General features: G+C 47.8%; 1 protein-coding gene across 2 annotated transcripts in view; it reads left to right on the plus strand.

Moving 5' to 3' along the window:
- Positions 1-5,248: 5,248 nt before the first annotated feature.
- Positions 5,249-13,951, plus strand: part of CHD9 (chromodomain helicase DNA binding protein 9) — a 230,199-nt gene continuing 221,496 nt past the window's right edge. For both annotated transcript variants that reach the window (XM_045533756.1, XM_045533761.1), the window contains exon 1: positions 5,249-5,303. The gene's annotated coding sequence lies outside the window, so the exon portion shown is untranslated. The remainder of the gene's footprint in view (positions 5,304-13,951) is intronic.

The raw sequence follows: 13,951 nt of genomic DNA on the forward strand, positions 1-13,951 counted from the left end.
ACCCTTTGATTCCATTTATATTAATATGATATTCTTAAAAAGACACAACTATACGGATGGAGAGCAAATGGTTTCACTATAAAGTGATACTGGGAGAGTTTCTGGAGTGAGGGAACTATTCTGTATCCTAAATTATGGTGGTAGTCACACACAACTATGTGAAATAAAATCCATAGAACTGAACATCAAAAAATTTAAATTTACCTTACACTAAGAAAATTTAAAAAATTTTTAAAGCTCAAACAAAAAAAAAAATAAATAAAAACAGTTTGCCAGGAGCCTGGGGGCTTATTTGCCATCTGGTTCTAGTTTTCAAGATCATTTAAAATCCTTTTTGTCTGACTTCTAACTCACTCACTCACCCAAATAAACAAACAAATAAAAGCACCTGCCTCCAATTTACCTCAACAGCTCTTTGTTGAACCACACGATACAAGGTTCCATTTGGGGTATTGTGCAGTTTACAGAAACTTAATGTATCCAGTTAAAGAGGCCTGGACCTGGTGGCAAAGGGGGCTTGTGTGCAGAGGGTAACCTTGTAGCTAGAACTGTAGGTCAGGAGAGTGGCCGACCAAGAAAGCCTGCAGAAAGCATCCTGCTGGGGACACATGCACCCAACCTCACTCTCCTCCCTCCCTTTGGTCTTGCCCAGGGCTCCCACTGGCCACACCCAACCTGAAGCCAGTGGTCATATAAGCATTGGTATTGCCCATTCAGGTCAGCCTCCAGGACCACACAGCAGACTAGAGAGTAGATACAGAGTGATAAGGAAAACCCCCCATCTATTACTTAGCACACCAGCCACCTGAGACCCCCACCCCTCACGGAAGACCCACATTAGCATATGACTAACCTAACATCTAGCACATCAGCATAACACTAAACCTAATTACCTGGTGCAAGACACTAACCTAAAACCTAGTACATTAACATATCACTAATCTAACATCTGGCATATCAGCATAACACTAATCCTATTGCCTAGTGCAAACACTAAACTTATTACCTGGCGGGCATTAGTTACCTGAGACCCCTCCCCTTGGATCACCCCAACTTAATAAAAATGGGAAAAATTGGGTAGATGGTGCCCAGAATTTGGTGGCGAGACCCCTCTGAGCCCGCCGGCGAATAAATGTTGATTCTCCGACTCTCCATGTGCCACTCAGTTTGTCCTCCGGACCACTCGCTGTAACACTTGCCGTAACAAGAGAAGCAAACAGAAGATATCTGACACCATCCACCTGGCTCCTGTCCACAAGGGGCATAGAATCTGTTGGGGGATTCTTACAGCAAATTATACCATGTAGCGGCATGCAGTAAATGCTCTAATACAGAGGAGTCACACTGGAAATAGGGGTCAGGGGAGGCCTTTCTAGAGCAGGCCACAATTGAGCCAGACCTAGAAGGACAACCAGAACATTAGGTGGTAGAGGAGGGAAGGATATAGTGGCCAAAAAGAACAAATACAAATCCCTCCCTAGGAGTTCAATTTAATTCACCAATCATTTATGAAAAGTCAGGAAATGATCATGGTTAGAAGCATCAGCTTCAGCATGAGAGGAACCCGGGATTGAACACCAGCTCTACAGTGTCTATGCTGTGTGGCCCTCAGCAAGTTGCTTAATGTTTCTGCCTCTGTTTCCTTAATCTGTAAGGTGCAACTAGTAATTGTTTTCTGGGACTCGAGGAAAGAGTCAATGAGACAGCATCAGCATCCTCCTGCTATTACACTTCATAACTTCCCGGAGGGTTTGTGGGTACAACCCTGGACTAGAAAATGACCAGTCTTATTCCTGCTAAACATAGACACACTGTGACCCGTGCCATTCAGTGACAGGGCCAGCCTCACAAGACCAAGTGTCCTTCCTGGGATGGGCACCCAGCCCCTTTCCCCTTGGTCTCCTTGGCATCCCTGCCTCCTTCCTTCTCCATGCCTCCTGCCACGGCCCTGACACCACCCTGCCCGTGGCCCTGTTGCCGCCATTTCTAGCTCCATCCACTTTGGACAATAGAGGAACCTCACCATCTTGAATGGAGCATCATTCTACCAGATAAATACACCCTTTCCTACTAAAAAATAGGTCATGTCTCATAACATACCTTTGTGAATTTATTTTAAAAAACAAAATGGGGCTGGGCGCTATGGCTCATGCCTGTAATCCTAGCACTTTGGGAGGATGAGGCGGGAGGATTGCTTGAGGCCAGGAGTTTAGACCTGCCTGAGCAAGAGTGAGGCTCCCTCTCTACAAAAATAGAAAAATTAGCTGGGTGTGGTGGTGTGCTCCTGTAGTCCCAGCTACTCAGGAGGCTGAGGCAGGAGTGCTTAAGCCCAGGAGTTTGAGGTTGCAGTGAGCTATGATGAGGCTGCTGCCCTTCAGCCTGGGTGACAGAGGTCTCCCTTTCTCCAAAAAAAACAAGGGGGTGGGGGGAGAGGAAGAAAGAAATAAAATTTTCCCTTTCAGTGAAAGGATGGCTAGAACAAGTAAGCAAAAAGGAGAGGACGTTGTCTATCCTGTCCCAAATGTAAAGCACAGTGTTCTGCAAACACTAGTAAACAGTAAACAGTAGTGAGGTGCTCCAGGGCGTGTGCTCTGAATTAGGTAATCCAGATTCGAGTCCTGGGTCTATCTCTTGCTAACTCTTCCACCTACGGCAATTTACTTAAACGTTATGAGTCTCATTTTCTTCATTGATAAAATGGGAAAAATAATAGTGATAAGGAAACCCCCCATCTATTACTTAGCACAGCAGTCACCGGAGACCCCCACCCCTCACGGAAGACCTGCATCAGCATAATATTAACCTAACACCTGGCCCATCAACTGATCTATTACCTGGCACATCAGCATAACATTAAACCTATGACCTGGTGCATCAACTACCCTATTACCTGGTGCATCAACATAATGCTAACCTATTACCTGGTGCATCAGCATAACACTAACCCTATTACCTGGTGCATCAACTACCCTATTACCTGGTGCATCAACATAATACTAACCTATTACCTGACACATCAACTAACCTATTACCTGGCGGGCATAAGTCACCCGAGACCCCACCCCTTGGATCACCCCAACTTAATGAAGGTGGGAAAAATTAGGTAGACAGGGCTCAGAATTTGGTGGCGAGACCCCTCTGAGTCCGCCGGCGAATAAACCTTGATTCTCTGACTCTCTGTGTGCCACCCACTGTAACACTCACTGTAACAATAGTGCATACTTCATAGGATTATTGTGAGGATTAAACTAAATAGTCAACCTAAAATTCTTAGTGCCTAACACATTATAAAATCTTAATATTATTATTATTATTAACACTACTTCTGCCTGTCAAACCCTGTGCTGTGCCCCAAGGAAACCACAATTTACGGGGAGAACAGACTTGTTGATAAGCGCAGTTTCTAAATCACTGCGAGCAGTAGAATGAGAAAAATGCTAGAACTCAGAAGAGAAAGTCATTAAGAAGACTGTAACCTCATCAGGTGATGTCGGAATCTCCAGCCTGTAATCTAGGACTTTGCATGGGCATGCTTTGGGGCACAGTGGTAGGGAGGCAGCTGTTCCAAGGACGAGGCAAGAGTGATCTGGGAGTGACTCAGAGACACCCATTCACCTTCACCAGGGCACTGGCCTGCAATGAGTAGGCAGGGGCTGGCTCCTGTCAGTGACATCCACCACCCCTTGCCCTTCCAGGCATTGCCCACAGGTGACACCACTTCCTTCTCCTCTGCCCTTGATGTTCTCTTTGACCAGATTACCTACCCCAGGACACAGAGTCCACACATTAAGCAGGCGTGCACACGCACACACGCACACACACACACATGCACTAGGTGAGCTAGAACAATCACCTTCTTTTGGGGGAAAGAGGGGAGGCAAGCCTCATCTTCACAAATAACCTCAAATTTCCACTGGGGACCTCATCCCCAAATATTGCCATAAACTACCAGGCTTCAAAGAAGTTCCCCATGTAATTTTGCAACACTTGTATCCATCACCCGGCCTCTCTACCTTCAGTGCCCTATACATAGATATTTTTTTAAATAAATCCTGTACTTACTCTACAGAGAGCTCAATTACATTTGTGTATGTGTTAAAAGTATTACTGTGTTACATTAAATGCAAATCCAAGAAGGGCAGAGATTTTTGTGTTTTGTTCTTCATTGTATCCCTTATTTGTAGAAAAGTGGCACATAGTAGGTCCTCAGTTAATATCTGTTGAATGAAGAAATAAATGAAATGTAAACACGCTAAATACTCCACCGTTTGTGCATCCGTTTTGGCACGTCATCAAGTAATAAAAAAATACTGGGAAACTCAGAAAAGGGAAGTGGCTAGGGGTTCCCATGGCTCTGAAAAGCCTGACAATGAGACTGTCCTGAACATTACCCTTCCTTAAGTGTCATCTGATGTTGATTACCAGCTAAGAAGGTCTCAGCCTAGAGCAGTTCTCCCTCCATCCTGGGAGACAACTGGAAATATCAAGAGGTGCTTTGGGGGGTCACAACGAGGAAGGGCGGCTACTGGCCTTTAGTGCTAAGGAGTCGGGGATGCTAAGTGACCCGCAGGACCAGAACAGTCCCATCCAAAGAAAGACAATGGCACAACGGCGAGAACACTACCTGGCTTGCCAACTCCCGACGGATCTGACTGTCTCTGTGACTCTGCGCGGGGTCTGACCCAGACTGGATGTGCAGAGGGGATGGATGGAGCTCCGCCAGGGTGAACGGAGAGAGCTCAGCACAGGGGCAAGGGGGCTGGGGGTCGGCCAGAAGAAAGGGTTGCCGGCAACCCTGGGCTTGAGACAAACTCAGTCCTTTCCATCTTCTGATGGTCCCAGGGTATCTAAAAGAGAAACTGCCAATCTGGGGTGCCTCGGAAGCTGCTGGATGAAAGAAAAGAATCCTGAGTCAAGCCAGGAAAATCCCACCACGGGTCCCAAGCCAAGGGCCTGACAGTCCCCCCTTCTCCTTCCCTCCCCCCACCCCTGTGCCCCCAAGAGAAAGTTCAGCAAGATCAGGTCCCAGTGCCCTGCAGGGAATCAGGGCGACCCCGCCCCCGGCCGGATCCGAGCCCCGGGGCTCGCCGCGTGTTGGGAGGCCGCCCACGTGAGCAGCCCTGTCCTGTCTGCGTTTCCGCCCCAGCCGCGCTCCCGCCGCCAGGCCTGGCCCTGCGCCGCCGCCCCGCGCCCACTAGGTGGCGCCTGCGCTCCAGTGGGCGCCGCTCCGGCCCAGGCAAAGGCGACAACTCGAACCTGAGCCGCAGGATTCCGGGGACTGGAGGGCAGCGCCGGCAGCCAAGGTAGGATTCCTGAGCCCCGGGCGTTTCCCCGGAAGCTGCGTGGTGGTGGGGGGGCGGCTGGGCGGCGCGGAGCACCGCTCGCGGTCTGCAGAGATAACCCGAGAAGTCGGAGCAGCCGCACGTGTCACTGCCGCCTAAGGGGGCCCGGAGACCCGCAGTCTCCAAGCCGGGCCTAGGAGCAGAGCAGAACACCAGGTCGCTGGCACACAAACATCCTCCGCTAGTCTTTGCCTCTGGAAAGCGTGCCCAAACCCCCAAGACAACAAGTCCTAAAAGCAGAAGGAGCTGCGTTGCTGATAAGATCCCAAACACCACTTCTTAAACTTGTCTGCACGTTGGCATTGCTTGGGGAGCCTTAAAAAAATGCTGATGCCCCACTTCCACCCCCCAGAGACTCAGATGTAACTGGTCTGGGTTGAGCACTGGGCGTCCGGGTATTAAAATGTTCCCAGGAGATTCCAGCTTGCAGCCAATTTTGAGGACCCTTGATCTAAAGAGAGAAAAGCTGAGGGCATTTGTTTGTTATAGCCCAAAATGCTAATGACTCCCTCCTCCTCCCCCCTCCTCCCCTCCCCCCACTTCCCATCCCCCCACTATTCCTCCTCCTGCCCCTCCTCCTCTTTCTCTTTTTCCTCCTCCTCCTCCTCCTCCTTTTTCTTATGCCTGTGCCTTTGTGTGGTCAAACCCAAGATAACAAACCAACACCCCCTCTACCCCTCCCGCCAAAGGGCTGGTTCTGAAGGGATTGAACTGGAAAGTGAGCAGAGAACAGAGAGACAGGAGTGTGGAATGTGAGAGAAGACTCTATTTATATAACAGCATGTCACCAGCATGGGCTTGGAGTCCCTGATGGTCCCTCATGGTCCCCAGTGCTCACTGAACCACCCTCAGCTTCAGTTTCCTTAAGATGCAAAATGGTTATGACAGTATAAAACCCTAAGGGGTGTCATGGGAATTGTTAACAATGAAAGCTAGTGTTTACTAAGGGTTCCCCTTGTGCCAGGCACTGTGCTAAATGCTTTCTGTGCGTTCCCACATTGACTTTTTATTTTGAGACAGGTCTTCCTCTGTCACCCGGGTAGAATCCCGTGGTGTCAGCGTAGTTCACAACAATCTCACACTCCTGGGCTCAAGCGATCCTCCTACCTCTGCCTCCCAAGTAGCTGGGACTACAGGCGTGTGCCACCACACCCAGCTAATTTTTTCTATTTTTAGTAGAGATGGGGTCTCACTCTTGTTCAGGCTGGTCTCGAACTCCTGAGGTCAAGCAATCCTCCCGCCTTGGCCTCCCAGAGTGCTAGGATTACAGGTGTGCGCCCCACGTCGGCTGCCACATTGACTTCTGACCAAAACCCACAAGTAGTACTATAAGTACCCCGTTTGACAGCTGAGGACAGCCGAGCCTCAGAGAGACCCAGGAACTTGCTCAAGGTTATATAATTAATGAGAAGCAGATACCATGCTTGAACCCAGGCAGTCTGATCCAGAGCCCATGTGCAAAAGAACAATACTCTCCTGTCTCCCTTGTTGACAGAGAACATGGAGAAGGCACTAGCACAGGGGCAGGCACGTGGTGTGTCTCTATAAACACTAGCTATCATCATTGCTGTGAACAAAGCGCTTCCACTGAATTGACCCACTCATTCCATATATAGTTATTATTGATTGCCTACTGTGTGCCAGGCAGTCTTCCAAATGCTGGAGATAAAACGGTAAGACAGAAGTAAGGCAGCCCTCAGTGAACTAGGGAATGAGAGAAACGGGATGAAAGTACCTTGGATTCTCATTATTTGCAAGCTCTGCATTTGCAAATTCATCTACTTGCTAAAATGTGTTTGTGACCCTAAAACCAATATCCATGGCATGTTCACAGTCATATATGGACGTGTGCAGAGCAGTGAAACCGTTGAGTGCCCCGATGTGCATGTTCCCAGCTGAGGTCAAATGGACAGACCTCTGTCTTCTTGTTTCAGCGCTTATACTATCAACAAGTGTCCTTTCTGTGACCTATGTAGTGCCATTTTTTTTTTGCATTTTTCTGCTTTTTGTTTGTGATTTGGCTGCTTAAAATGGCCCCTAAATATACTGCTAAATGCTGTCTAGTGTTCCTAAGCATAAGAAGAGGCTGTGGTGTGCCTTATGCAGAAAATATGTGGGAGTTAAATAAGCTTCATTCGGGCATGAGTTGTAGTGCCATTGGCTGAGTTCAATATATCAACTACAAGATGTAGTGAATAAGGTGTCTTTAAAGGGAGACACACATAAACCAAGGTTATGTATTGATCTGCCAGGCAGAGGGTGTGATAAGGAAAAAGTGGTTTGGCCAGAAAGTGCAGCATGTGCAAAGGTGACCAAGAGCTTGGCAAGGTCAGGGAACTCAAGGAGAGCCAGTGGGCAGGGACTGTGGTGGTCAAAGGGAGCAGAGGTGCAATAATGCAATAATATGCTGGACAGAGAGGCTGGGGCCAGGTGGCACAATGTTTTGTGGGCATCCGATTAGCACAGTAATCCTGGCAGGCTGGACAGGATCGTTTCCGCCTTTGACAGATGACAAAATTGATGTTCCGTGCCGTTAAATGACTTGCCCAGAGTTCCACTGTCGGTAAGCAGCAAAACTCACCCCACCCCACCCCTTCATCTTAATCTGATGTTGAACAGACATTGAGTTATTGAACAGAGATCTCAGGACATGGTCCTGGGCTGGAGGTTTGGTTTGTTTGGGGGAAGAAATCAGTAACTAAGTGGCAGCAAAACCCATCAAGTGTAGATGAAACCACCTGGGACAGTGGCAGGATGTGGGGATGAAAAGTTCTCATGTCCTTTAACTCAGTGGTCCCCAACCATTTTGGCATCAGCGACCAGTTTCATGGAAGATAATTTTTCCATGGGCTGGGGATGGGGTGGCGGGGGGATGGTTTCAGGATGATTCAAGCACATTACATTTATTGTGCAGTCAAACCTCTCTGCTAATGATAATCTGTATTTTGCAGCTACTTCCCAGCACTAGCATCGCCACCTCAGCTCCACCTCGGATCATCAGGCCTTAGATTCTCATAAGGAGCATGCAACCTAGATCCCTCGCATGCGCAGTTTTACAGTAGGGTTTGAGGTCCTGTGAGAATCTCATGCTGCTGCTGATCTGACAGGAGGCGGAGCTCAGGTGGGGATGTGAGCAATGGGGATGGCTGTAAATGCAGATGAAGCTTGGCTGGCCGTCTGCTCACCTCCTGCTGGGCAGCCGAGTTCCTAACAGGGGCATAGACCAGCACCAGCCTGCAGCCCAGGGGGTTGGGGACCGCAGCTTTAAAACATAAAAATATTCCTAGTACAAAGACATTAATGCATCAGTGAAAGAGTCTTAGAAACCTACAGAGGGCAGGAGGGGTGAGCATGATCATAAAGATGTAGAAAAAGGGATGTGAAGTTCTGATCCAAACCACCCCCTGAATGCTGGGTCTGACGATTGGCCTCCGCATTCTTGGGGCAGCGAGGCCTCAGCCTGCCTCTTGTCCCTTGAGCAGGGATCAGCAAACTTGTTCTGTAAAGGTCCGGATAGTATGTTGAGCTTCGTGGACCACATGTCGTCAGTTGCAACTGCAAGGTCTCACTTAACGTTGTCAGTAGGATCTTGGAGACTTTGATAACGTACAGCAGGTCCTTAAATAATGTCATTTTGTTATAATGCTGATGGGAAACTCTGCCATTGTCAACACAGCCACAGACGGTATGTAAACAAATGAGTATATCTGTATTCCAATAAAACTTTATGGACGCTGAAGTTTGAATTTCACATGATTTTTATGTGTCACAAAATGTTATTCCTTTAATTTTTTTCAACCATTTAAAAGTATACATAAAAAAATTCTTAGCTCACAGGTTGTACAAAAACAGGCAGTAGGCCAGATGTGGCCCACGGGCTGTCGTTTGCTGACTCTTGATCCTCCACAACATAGGACCGAAGGATCTATAATAGTTGAATCCCTACCTAACCCGTGAATCTCCACTGACCATGCTCAGCCATATCTTGAGTGCCCCAGTAGAATGGAACTTGCCTTCTCACCCAGCAACTTGTTCCATTGTCACAAGCCTAAAACTGTGCCATAGTTAGGGTTTCCCCCAAAACAGATCATGAGGCAAGGATTCAGGTGCCAGAATTTTATCTGGGAAGTGATCCCAGAAAGCCCAGTGAGAGTGAAGTGAACTGAGGAAGGGAGAGAAGGCAATAAAGGATGTGTTGATGAGCGAGTTACCACTGGGCCGTGGGGGCTCAATCCCTCGGGGGCCCTTGGAGAGACTGTGGAGCACATTTCAGAAATGTCCCACAAGGAGACAGGGAAGCGGGGCTATTACCCCAGCTCCTGCCCCTCATTGGCTGAGGGTTGCTCCTAAGCCCTTCCCTCCCTGACAGGGCTGGCCTGTCCCACTCACTGTCTGCTCTGCACACCCTGTGGCCTGAAAATGACTTAATGCAAATCAAAGTAAGAGCCAGCCAGTGCATCTAGAAACCGTCTGCAGGTAACCTCCGGGGTGCGCTGAGGAGTATGGGTGGGGCACCCACAGCATCTGCTACAAAATGTTTCTGTCTTTGCTTTCTGAGATGTGCTACTCGTGCCACTGAGGGCCATGAGAGATGGTTTAACGCAGCAAAGAGGGAGACATGGTGCTAAAGAGCATGAAGTCTTAGACTAGGAAAAATATTCCGTTTTGAACCGGCTCTTTGATCCTACCCTGCCTGCAGCTTAGCACCCTCAGGCGGCCCTCTCTCCCCAGAGCAAGTGCTCCACCCACACTGGCCTTTCACTTCCTTGAACTTGCCAGACCCTTCCTTCTGACTAGAGTCAACAGAAGTCTCAGTGAAGTACTAGAATGCTTTGTAACACTTGCTTGTATCCCTTTTAATTGAAAAGACAGCAGTCTTCCAATTCAGGGCGCTTAACAGGCAGTAGTAAGTGTGACCATTTGATAACATTGTTAAAATGGTAACAATCTAATAACATTGTTTCATTTTATGTTTATCTGTACAGTTTCTACCGTTACTAACTTGCATGTACAGTGGTAATAAGTTTCCTTTAAAATAAATTTATATAAATCATATGTCCATTTAAAGAAAAATATTAAATAATAGGATAGGGAGGCCGGGCGTGGTGGCTCACGCCTATAATCCTAACACTCTGGGAGGCCGAGGCAGGAGGATTGCTTAAGCTCAGGAGTTCGAGAACAGCCTGAGCAAGAGAGAGACCCCATCTCTACTAAAAATAGAAAGAAATTAGCCAAACTACTAAAAACAGAAAAAAATTAGCCAGGCATGGTGACGCATGCCTGTAGTCCCAGCTACTCAGGAGGCTGAGGCAGGAGGATTGCCTGAGCCCAGGAGTTTGAGGTTGCTGTGAGCTAGGCTGACACCACGGCACTCTAGCCTGGGCAACAGAGTGAGACTCAGTCTCAAAAAATAAATAAATAAATAAATAAATAAGATAGTTGGTATGAGAATATAATGAAATATAATAGCCACCGCTTATTGAGCACTTGCTTTGTACTAGATGCTCTTCTAGGCACTTTTCGTGTATAATTCCATTAATCCTCACCAATATGGGTAAAGTACTGTTTGAAGTAACCGCTACCATTAGCCCCATTTTACTACTGAGAAAACAGACATGGGAAGTTGAGTAACTTGCCCAAAGTTATATAGCCAGTAAGTGACAAGCTGGAAAATAAACCCAGGCAGCCCTGCTCCAGAGTTTGTGCTCTGAACTGCAGGATTACACTGCTTCTCACAAACTTGACAAAATAGAAAGGAAAAAAAATATGTGCAGGCGATATTTGAGTAACTAAAGTTAGAGGAAAACTGCATTGAAAGATTCCTCTGTTTTGCCTATCTTCCTATATCTGTATGGTACCCCTTGGTTGCCATACTTCCTTCTAGAGCCTCAGAGAATAGATTTATCTCCTTTTCATTATGACGGTCCTTTAGATGTTTGATGACAAGGAACTGTTTGGCCCTCCCAGATTCTCCTTGCTGTAGATTAAACATCGCCCGTTCCTTCCTTCTGCTTGTTCTCTATTGCATGTTATTGGCATCTTCCCCCAAGCACCAGGGGGGCTCTTTATTCCTTTTTTTGTTTTGTTTTGTTTTGGGACAGAGTCTCACTCTGCAGCCTCAAACTCCTGGAGTTAAGCAGTCCTCCTGCCTCAGCCTCCCAAAGTGCTGGGATTACGGGCGTGAGCCACCATGCCCGGCTCTTCCTTGTTCTTGTTTATTCAGCAGAACCTATAAAGTTAGTTTTGTTGCTGTAGCACTTTTCTTTTGCTGGTCTCCCACAGCTCATTCTGGGCTCAGGGTAGATAGTTGCGGTTGGGGTGACTGAGGTGGCAAAGGGCAGCCACACAGTGACGTGCAAGGGGGAGGCCAGCTGGTCCATCAAGGGGAAAGGGGTCAGGGCCAGCACTGCAGGAGGTGGTGATCCTGGTTCTTTGCCAGCCAAAGATGGAGGTTCTTTAGTGCATTGGAGCTAACCAGGCTGAAAGCGATGGAATAACCAAATTCACAGGAGCCTGGTGAGGAATCCAGGCCACAGATGTGTTAAGTCACAGTGGGAGAAGCAACTGCAAAGCAGCCTGAAACCTTTATGCCAGCTTGTCAGCACATTCTTTCTCCTGTGGGAAAGTCTGCACAGCAAGCCAAATTCTAGTTAGAAGGTTAGTATTTGTAGAATCAAAGCAAGGTTAGCAAGATGAATGAGTTTAATAGCTAGGGTAGCCTAAGGTATTTGTATCCTCTGAGGGATAGAAGAGTCTAGCATGGCAGCACTGCCGGTGTAATTCCCTATCCCTGTGCTCCTGGTAGACATGACTAATCAATTACTGTACCTTTTCCTTCCTCCTGCTTTCTGAACAAGCCTTAAGATTTTTATCCAGAGAGTATTCCAGAGAGTTCTGGCCAGACTCTGAGCTGCCTATAATATTCAAGGAGGTTTTCAGAGCTCCCACTGCTCTGGACGACGTGGAAGACAAGACAGACTCTCAAAGACTAGCTCTTTGCTATTGCTTTTTTTTTTTTTTTTTCTGAGCTCCTCACACTGTACCTATTATTCCTTCAGCTTATGGTAATACAATTGGCTTGCTCTTTTTTTTTTTCTTGGTCAAGTCTTGATTTGGTTTCCAGGCCTTGATCTCCCAGCTTTGTCCAGACACACATCCTGTCCCGTCCTTAAGGATTTCTGCAGATCAGTATTCACAGATGTTGTGTGCATTCCACTGATAGATGCTTTCCTTGTATTTTGGGGTGACTTACTTTGTACCCCGCCCCCGAAGCAGTTTGCTGAGATGTTGGGTTTTGTTCTATTGCAGAATTGCAAAGCATCACAATTTTAAGTTGTCACTACTGTTATCACTCAGCTACAACTGGGGCCTGGAATACAAGAGGTGCTAGAGAACAGTGACACACAGGAGTCGAAGCTTAGGCACTAAACCCAGCAAATCATTGAATTTGCTGCTTTTGAACGCTGGTAATGCTTAACCAAAGAGTTAGAGTCAGCCTCCCAAAGTGCTAGGATTACAGGCCTGAGCCACTGCGCCCGGCCTGAATTTGTATTTTTAAACTAGCTCCCAAGGCATGTCTTATATGTTTTAAGGTTTGAAACCGGGGTAGGCCGGGGTGCATACCCAGCTCCACCACTTACTGGCTGTGTGTGCCCTTGGGTAAACTGCTTAACCTCCAGAGCTTCAGGTTTCTCGGCTGAAAAATGGAGCTAATATTGCTACCTACCATTTAAGGTTATGGAATAAGATGCACATAGTAAGTCCTCTATGAATAGAAGTTGTTGTTATTGTTAGTCTGGCATTCAAATTCCTTCTGGATCTGGCTGCAAATCCAGACTTAGCTTCCAAGGTAAGAAGACAACTGGCTTGTGTGGCAGATGTTCCCACACTGAGTCACCTTCTCGCTAATCACCTCCTCTCCCCTGCCCTGCTGATCCAGCATTCTCTCCCACCTTCTGCCTCTCAGCCATACCACACTTCAGCCGAATACATGGCCTGGCTAAAGTGCCGTCCCCCAATGCACACATCCGCACATCCTCATTCCCTCAAAACCACATAAGCACTACTTCCTCTGTGACACCACCTGAGAGCCAAGCAAGAAGTCCCCTCTCCTCCTGGGAACTGCCACAGCACCCACAGCCCTTACCCTTTAGAGCCTGTGTCAAAGCAAGGTGCACTGGCTGGGTGCGGTGGCTCACACCTGTAATCCTAGCACTCTGGGAGGCCAAGGCGGGAGGATGGCTTGAGCTCAGGAGTTGGAGACCAGCCTGAGCAAGAGCGAGACTCGTCTCCACTAAAAATAGAAAAAAATTAGCTGCGTGTGGTGGCACATGCTTGTAGTCCCAGCTACTCGGGAGGCTGAGGCAGGAGGATTGCTCGAGCCCAGGAGTTTGAGGTTGCTGTGAGCTAGGCTGACGCCACAGCACTCTAGCCCGGGCAACAGAGCGAGACTCTGTCTCAAAAAAAAAAAAAAAAAGCAAGATGCACTGTCCTCCCCTCTGATCAATCCTCAGCTCTCCCACCTGCACACACTGGGCTCCCGTACAAGCCTGTAGTCTTGTTTGCACCTGTGGTAGGTTTTGACAGACAAAGGAAGTGGGGAAAAGGCC

This window comes from Lemur catta, chromosome 20, assembly GCF_020740605.2.
Source record: "Lemur catta isolate mLemCat1 chromosome 20, mLemCat1.pri, whole genome shotgun sequence".
NCBI classification, from domain to species: Eukaryota; Metazoa; Chordata; class Mammalia; order Primates; family Lemuridae; genus Lemur; species Lemur catta.